The sequence below is a fragment of the Garra rufa genome, chromosome 21 (assembly GCF_049309525.1).
Source record: "Garra rufa chromosome 21, GarRuf1.0, whole genome shotgun sequence".
Taxonomy (NCBI): domain Eukaryota; kingdom Metazoa; phylum Chordata; class Actinopteri; order Cypriniformes; family Cyprinidae; genus Garra; species Garra rufa.
The window spans coordinates 11,643,474-11,652,709 of NC_133381.1; the positions used below are offsets into that span (position 1 = coordinate 11,643,474).

The window sequence follows — 9,236 nt, forward strand, 5'->3', positions numbered from 1 at the left end:
TAGCCTTAGCTCCCTCTAAACGTGTTATAAAACAATATGAATATTTGTCTGCTAAGTTCCTACTCTTTACAAGTTATGCCATTTTGTTAATTTTTCAGCAAACGGACTGCTGTTGATAATATTTGCAAGCAGTTTAACTAAGTAAACAAAACTACAATAGTCTATTTACAGATGTATCTTACCTGTAAATGAAGTACTGAACAGGACAGTTTCGACCCTCTGCTCCACTTGGGCGCTCCATTCTCGAGTCTTGCTTTCTTTTGGCGGACGCGCGGATGGGCGGAGCATGCGCGTGGCGAATTGTCAGTCAAGACGAACCAGATTACGATTTAGTAGAGTATTATTACTGAATGCTGAATTTGGAAATAATCACTTTAGTACCTTCGGCAGGCAACAGAAACAACAACAACAATATATATGAAAATAAAATATAAATAAAAAAAAAATGGCAGCGGGCCAAATTGGCTGCCAGGCCACCGGGAATTGTCCCGGTTCTCCCGATGGCCAGTCCGCCCCTGAGTTCAGGTAGCAAACGGAGATGCATAAGCTCAGATCAGTGAGGCCTACAATCAATCAGTTCCAAAAAGAAATACAAAACATGAGCTAACTGAAATAAAACAAATTGACAAAAAAGATGAAATCCAAGATTTGGTGATTATATAGCAGGGATCATCAAATCTGGACCTCGAGATCCATTTTCCTGCCAAGTTTAGCTCTTACCCTAATCAAACACACCTGAGCATGCTAATCAAGGTCTTCAGGATCATTAGAGAATAACAGGTAGGTGAGTGTGATCAGGGTTGGAGCTAAACTCTGCAGCGCGTTGGACCTCCAGGGTAAGATTTGGGGAACCTTGTTATATAGCATAATGAGAGACATGGGTGACATGAGGGGGTGGGGGGATGCATCTTTATGGATTACATAATGAAAGAGGTTTTGTTTTTTATTTTTATTTTATTAAGTAATAATTTAAAGCTTTCTATAGATTTATTTATCATGTCTGTGATGCATGTATTCACTGAGTTGCGGTTCATTTTTGTGAAGCACTCCTGTTCGAGACAGCAATAAATGCATAATGTTTGTTTTCTTTATTTTATAAAAGCACTGTTTATAACATTTTGTTGAGTGCAAACGAATAAACATGTGAACTATGAACTATGTATTGCTCTTACCTTTGAGCAAAAATGATGGATAATTTTAGGTTGCTTCAACTGAAAAAAAGTGATCGTGCTGGTGCCTCAATGTCCTGAAAAGCGGCTTTAGCTTCCTCTCCCCGCACAAACTATTGGGTATGCGTCTAATAGCGCACTTATATCTAGGTTTAACATTTAAAGGTTGTATCAGCGATTTCTAGCCTGAAACATAAAGTGTCAAATTCAGCTGACCTTTCATCACGATCCGCTCGCTGCCTGCCCCATAAATTGTCTGTGAAAAAACCGCGTCTCTCTGGTCAGCCTAGGGTCCGAGATATGCCAAAAAAAACAATCGGCACTACCAACCTTTCCACAGATAAACAAACAGTGTTCCAACCAATCAGCGTCAGGGGTTTGGTGTTGTGGACTTTCGCTCCGCCTCCCTCACATCCCTGCACCAGTAGGAAAGTCCACAACACCAAACCCCTGACGCTGATTGGTTGGAACACTGTTTGTTTATCTGTGGAATAGTTGATAGCGCCAATTGTTTTTTTTGGCATATCTCGGACCCTAGGGTGACCAGAGAGACGCGTTTTTTTCACAGACAATTTATGGGGCAGGCAGCAAGAGGATTGTGAAGAAAGGTCAGCTGAAATTGACACTTTATGTTTTAGGCTAGAAATCGCTGATACAACCTTTAAACTATTGTTTATACTTGAACTGTTTTATATCTATAGATTTTATTTTAGGCAAGTCATGAAGATTTGAGAACGCAAATTGATCAAACAGACTATGAACAGCCTTCTGCTGGGTGCTGTTCATAAAAAAACAACAACAACAACAAAAACTTATATTTAACAAGCAAAAAAAAAAAAAAATCTTTTATTTACATCGCGTCTGCACTTAGTCATGAGATGATTCACGAGCGTGCAAAATGGCATTTAATAAAAACTGATGAATTCTGACAAACTGTTTCTGATTGTTCAAAATCAACTTATGTGTCTGTGATTGGCTACACTGTTCAAAGCTGCAAAAACACGTTGGATAGTTGCCAGTAGTGTTGTCAAAAGTCCCGGTACTTCGGTACCAAGTCGGTACTAAAAAAATTTAAACGTTACGGTACCTGGTTTTCTTAAGTACCGGTGGTACCGACTATCCGGTCAACCCGGTTCTTGATACGCTATACAAAAGGTGCGCGCACAGTCGCACACACGCACTGCGCAGTTGCGCTCTCTTCATTAAAGCACCTGTGGTGCTGCTGATGCCGCGGCTCTGAATCCACTTGTTGACAAACAAGAGCCAGACTTACTCCAAATATTTTGGATTTGCGGCTGAACAAAGCGAACATCATAGATCATCAAAAAACTATTTGCAAAGATGTCGTCTAGGTTCTCTCGAAAGGACAAAACACCTCAAAGACCGACTCCGCGATCAAATGAAAGAGTTCAAGCAAGGTAAGTTTCATTTTAATTTCATATTTAGAGCTTCTGTCACGAACATTACTGCATATTTTAATTTGAATGTCAGACTGAAATAAACATCACCGTTTGTGTAGTGAATCGTTAGCATAAGCGCGGCTAACGCTAATATGCTGGCCTTAATGAATTTGAAACAACGCTAACATTTGTTAGAGTGAAAAAATAAGGACATGTATTTACTATTTTTTACACAAATGACTTGTGTATCCAAAATATATGTGTTAGAGAAAGAACAAATGTGTCGTTAACAATGTTTATGTCCTTAATATCAGTCTGTCAGAAAACGTTCTAGACTTATTCTTGGCTGGATAACTCTAGCAGGTTTAAAAAGCTTTTTAATAATAAATATGAATGCAGTTTGGATTAAATAAAAGTACATTCAAATAAAACACGTTTTATCCCCTGTTTAGTTTGGTAATACTTTACAATAAGATCAAATTCATGCATCATCTAATATAAACTTAGAGTAAGTGAACAATATATTTTTACAACATTAATTCATGTTTGTTCATGTTTAACAGATTAACATGATTTTATGCATTAGTAAATGTTGAAATTAGCCTAACCTCACGAAGAATAATTGCCATGTAACTACTGTTTATTGTTAGGCGATGTTATCTAATAAATGAAAATTGTAAAGTGTTTTTAATACTGCAGTTTTCATGTGATAGACACTTGTCTTAATATATGTAATCTTATCTAAATTTATTATAACAGCTGAGGTTTGTTATTTACTGAAAATTCATATATTTTTGCTGGTGTCAATGATCTAATGTCGCATCTGGTCAGACTTAGCCCACTGCTTTACTTAAGTATATTATATTTTCTTTTTACAGCTGCAGATTGAGGAAAATCATGAAAGACCCCAGCGAACTCCAAAACAGACAACAGTACAGATGTTTTTCAGCAGAAGCAGAAATATGACAAAAACTTTTGGGTGAAACTTGTTTACATTTTTTATTCCTGTAATTTATTTAGATGTTATTTAATTACTAAAATGTTTACAATCCTTGAAATACTTTTTTAACCTGTGGAAATTTTTTTAACAATTTTATGTAAGTATAAAGAATGGCAGTGTTTTGTTTTTTTTTTGTACATTTTATTTTTGTTCAACTTTATTAATAAAAAATTGTGTGTTGCTCAATTAATATGTTATTGTGTTTTGCATTGGTACCGAAATTGGTACCGAGAACCGTGGATTTTCAATGGTATTGGTACCGAATACTGAAATTTTGGTACCGTGACAACACTAGTTGCCAGATCTTCAAATTGCTTTTGCTTTCATTTGAGAGAATTTAGCACCATCTAGTTACCCCTGTACAACCGGGCCTGAGCTTGGCTAACCTCTCCAGTTGCAGCGAGGCTGTCGGGGATTCCATGACTAACCATAGGGGGGCAACTGCACCCCCTTGCCCCCCTCCCATAATGTCGCCCGTGATGAGAGATTTACAAGTAATTTTTAAAAGGGCCGTCATATTTTTACCACAAACACTAAATTAGGTAAAGGATTTTCAGCACAGCACAAGAGTTAAATGTATTTTTATTCATATCTTGCATACATACAAAACATTTATTGCCATTATGCAATCAAAAATTATTTATTTATTTATTATTTTATTAACATAAAGCTGGCAGTTGGATTCATCCTGCACTTCCATATTCACTTCCATATTCATTTTCAGACATTTTAACAGTCATCTAGAGAAACGTCAGTGAAGATTAGACAGTAGACAGATTGTAAGGCCTTTCCTGGGTCTATCTGGCTAATAGCAGGCACATGTATCATTCAGCAGACATCGCACCAGTACTGAGTTAGCGCTAAAGCAGGTAAGGATTGAGATGAAAATGGCTTGTAGATAGTGTGCAGTAAATCACATGGGAATGACTCCATTATGCTCGCTGGTCTATGTGTTAGTAAATGCTCCAGTTGAGGTCACACAGTAATGGCACAGAGGTCAGGAAAATAAACGGAAGAATTTTTGCAATTTGCATCTGTTAAAGCGTTCTTGAAAAACTTTAAGCTTTTATACATCATTTTGTCTTTTTCAACATCAGAACATATAAAAGGCAGACTATTGTATAACCGGATGCATGTGTGGTATAATTACTAGTTCTGCGTGAGGAATGTTTCTCATTCTTAGAACACTATTTCATCTCAGCTGAAGGCCACAGAAATATTCCACAGTTGGAGGAGATGTTTAATATTTATGGTGCCACTATAGGTCTCCAGAGGCCAAACGTGCTGGGCAAAAAAACCCTACCTTGAGATCATCCTTTGAGAAATGGCTCTCTCTTGTACTCATAAATTTCTCCCTATCCTTCAGTTCAATACGGATGTGCCGGGAGGAGATCACATACATCACGTAAATGTGAGGATGAATCCTAATGCTTATGAAGTGCTGTGTTTTGTACGCAACATATTGCTGTAATTTAGCTTTGGTGACACAACATAGAAAGGTTTTAGTAAACTTTGGACCGGGATTAATCAAAAGTTTGGAGTCTGTAAGATTTTTCTTTCTTTTTATGAAATTATATTTCTTAAGCAATTATGAATTCAATTAATCAAAAGTGACAGTAGAGACATTTATAATGTTGCAGAAGGGTTTTGGTTTTTAATAAATGCTGTTCTTTTAAACTTTCTGATCAGCAAGGAATCCTCACAGTATCATGGTTTACACAAAAATATTAAGCATCACATCTGTTTTCAATATTGATAATAGTAAAAACGTTTCTTGAGCAGCAAATCATATTAGAATGATTTCTGAAGGATCATGTGACACTGACGAGTAATGATGCTGAAAATTCAGCTTTGCATCACAGGAAAAAAAATTATGTATTAAAATAGAACACTGCTATTGTAAATTTTAATAATATTTCACAATATTACAGTTTTGACTCTGTATAACATTAATGTAGTCGTGATGAGAACCAGTCAATCAGTCAATTTGTATTTATTTATTAATTCATTAATTTAGTAAAATACTATGTTTATAAGTAAAGATGCATTTTTATGAGCTGTGGATAGCCTTAAAAACTGTAATAAAAATACAAATAAAAATACAATTTAAAATCAAAACTAATCAAAAATAAAAGCCAATAAATCAATCAATCAATTAGTTTTTTTTTTTGAGTAAAATGTCATATTTACAAGAAAATATTTTTTATGTAGTGTGGATAGCCTTAAAAATAGTAAAAAAAAAAAAAAAAAAAAAAAAAAATAATAATAATAATAAAATATGTTTTGAATTTGTATTTATTTAGTAAAATTTTATATTTACAAGTAAAGATACATTTTTGAGGTGTGGATAGCCTTAAAACTACAAAAAATAAATTAATAAATAAAATAATAATACAATTTTAAATCAAAACTAATCATAAAATAAAATAAAATAAAATAAAAATTAAATCAAAAATAATAATAATAATAAAAAAATATGTTTTGAATTTGTATTTATTTAGTAAAATTTTATATTTACAAGTAAAGATACATTTTTATGAGGTGTGGATAGCCTTAAAACTACAATAAATAAATAAATAAATAAATAAAAATAATAATACAATTTTAAATCAAAACTAATCATAAAATAAAATAAAATAAATTAAATCAAAAATAATAATAATCAATAATTTTTTTTATGTAGTGTGGATAGCCTTAAAAAATGAAAAAAAAAAAAAAAAAGAATACAAATAATAATGCAATTTAAAATCAAAACCAATCAAATAATTAAAATAAAATCAAATCAAATAAATCTTACAGAAAGGGCAGTATTTAGGTCTTAGACCCAAACTCTAGATTTGGGTGATCTTTTTAAATGTCACCTGAAATTACATGTTTAAAATATATTAAAATAGAAAACAGTTATTGTACATTTAATATTTCTCAATATTGACTCTATATGAAATAAATGTTTTCTGGGTGAGCATAAGAATTATCCATTTATGATTGTAAAGCGCTTTGGGTGTACAGAAATACACAATGAAAGCGCTATACAAATGCATCATTCATTCAAGAACCTTAATCAATAAATCAATCAATTTGTATTTATTTGTTTATTTAGTAAAACTTTAGTAAGTAAAGATGCATTTTATGAGGTATGGATAGCCTTAAAAAACGTAATAATAATAATAGTAATGAAATGTGTATAAATATAAAATACAAATAATAATAACATTTAAAAATAAAATAAAATTTTCACAGAATGTGCTGCGTTTAGATTTTGGACACAGACTCTAGATTTGTATGGTCTTTTTAGGTGTCAGACTTTTCACCACTGACTGTAAACAGACAGACTTGTTTTGTACATTTTGTAGTTTTAGCTCCACAGAGTATTGTAGTTGTACCAACAAGGTTGAGCCCCTCACCTCTTCCTCTCGGTCTCTTTCTCACTAGCTTGAACGCTGCCAAAGCACTTGAGACTAGTTGTCATGTTCCACAAGTTGCACATGCTGAAGTGAATTTGCTGTTGCAGAGGGCAGCATGTTGATTACAATCTGGGGATTTTTTGTTGGCAAAAACAGGCCAAAACATCAAAGGGCGACAAGTGTGCACTTGGCTTTGGAAATAAATATCGAGTTGGCCACTCTCCAATGTAAGGCCATCCTTAACGAGCACTTTATCTTTAATAATAGGTTTTACTGTTCGTACGTGAGCCAGGGTGAACATGAAGTCCTTCACATGCCTGTTCCTTAAATATAGTGTTTTTTTTGTAAAAAAAAAAAAAAAAAAAAAGTGCAATTCTTTAAAGCTATTGCCTTTTTCTTTGAATTCAAATACCTGAGCTCAGTGGAGGTTTTGCTAATTGCCTTTGTCATCCACTTTGTTCGCTTGTTCTCTCCAAGGCAATGAATCACCAAGGTACATTTTTCTGCAATGCTGGAAGAACAAAGGAACTCCAAAAACACCATTGGCCCTTACTTCTTAATGTCAGTTCATTTCAACAGTCAGTTTTTATAACTTTCAAACCTAATTCACAGTTAGTGGATCTGAACATTGTTTCAGCCTCAGACGACATGGCCACAGGCGGATCCATATTGCACAGCTATTGCTGACTGAAACATTTACTTCATCAGTTTTTATAAGGGTGATAGGTTGAGAGTTTTGTTATGAGGCACTTAGAAGCTAGCAAAATAGACAGACACAAACATACCATAAAAAAAACTGTTCGAAAGTTAACACAACTTGTTTTTAAAATGTATTTGATAAAAAAAGTATTAATTAAAACAATACTTTTGTCAAATATTATTAAAATTTCAAATAACTTTCCTGTTTTAAAAGAGCTGAACTTGCACCAGTTATTACTTCAGTCTAACTAAGTCTTCAGTGTCAGATTATCCTTCAGAAATCATTAAAATATTTCAATATGGTGCTCAAGACCAGTTCTTGTGGTTGAAAACATTTTTTTTTATTGCTGAATATTTTTGTGGGAACCATGATGCACGTTTTTTAGGATTCTTATAGAAAGTTAATATATTACATTTTTTTGTGATTTAAATGTTTTGTAATATCAGAATTGTTACAATTTAGTGCATGCCTGCTGGGAGAAAAGAAAGTAAGCAAGAAAGAAAGAAAGAAAGAAAGAAAGAAATGGATAATTCATCTCAACAGTAAGATTTTAAATGTTTTTTAAATGTTTTTCTGCTCACCAAGCCTGCTTTTATTTAATCTAAAGTACAGCAAAAACAGTAACATTTAAAATATATATATTTTTATTAGTTAAAATAATTTTCTATTTGAATATATTTTAAAATATATTTTTTCCTGTGAATTCAGTACTGAATTTTAGCCTTACTCCAGTCACATCCCTCAGAAATCATTCTAATATGTGATTGTTAAAAAATCACTATCATCACTTTTGATCAATTTAAATCATCCTTGCTAAATAAAAGTATCAATTTCTATCATTTTTTTTCCCAAAATAAATACTAATACTAATACTGACACCAAGCTTTTAAAAGGTATAAGTGTATGTTACAAAAGCTTTTTATTTCAGATAAATGCTGATCTTTTGTTCTTGATCTTTTCTATTCATCAAAGAATCCTCAAAAAATGTACTCAACTGTTAAAATATGTTTCATGAACAGCAAATCAGCATATCGGAATGATTTCTGAAGAGTATTGATGCAGAAAATTTAGCTTTGATCACAGGAATAAATTCCATATTCAAATAGAAAGCAGTTGTTTTAAATAGTAAAAATATTTAACAATTTTATGGTTTTTGCTGTACTTTGGATCAAATAAATGCAGGCTTGGTGAGCAGAAGAGACTTCTTTAAAAAAACAAATATTTCTGTTCAAAAACTTTTCACTGGTAGTGAGTATAATTTTCTAACTTTATATATAGATCATTCAAGAAGTATTGTAATGTAAAAGTTAGGGATGCACCGAATATTCTGCCAGCGAAAATTTTTGGCCGAAAATGGCCCAAAGGTGCATTTTCGAAAGACTTTTATCACCGAAACAACACGGCCGAAACAGCATGTTGACTCAAACAGAAACCGCAGCCTGCACGTGCTTGTCTGAAGCAACACTTCTGCGGTGTGGACGTATTTCAGTATATCTGAGAAAGACCCACGGATAGCGATTTGCAAAACTTGAATGCCCGAAATTTCAAGATGGGGTGCATCTG

The 9,236-nt window shown here is 33.2% G+C and overlaps 1 long non-coding RNA gene across 1 annotated transcript; it reads left to right on the plus strand.

The window, feature by feature from the left end:
* Nucleotides 1-2,288: 2,288 nt before the first annotated feature.
* On the plus strand, nt 2,289-3,755 carry LOC141295241 (uncharacterized). Its single transcript, XR_012341022.1, has 2 exons — nt 2,289-2,587; nt 3,448-3,755. It is a non-coding gene; the product is annotated as an uncharacterized lncRNA (long non-coding RNA).
* The last annotated feature ends 5,481 nt before the right edge of the window (nt 3,756-9,236 follow it).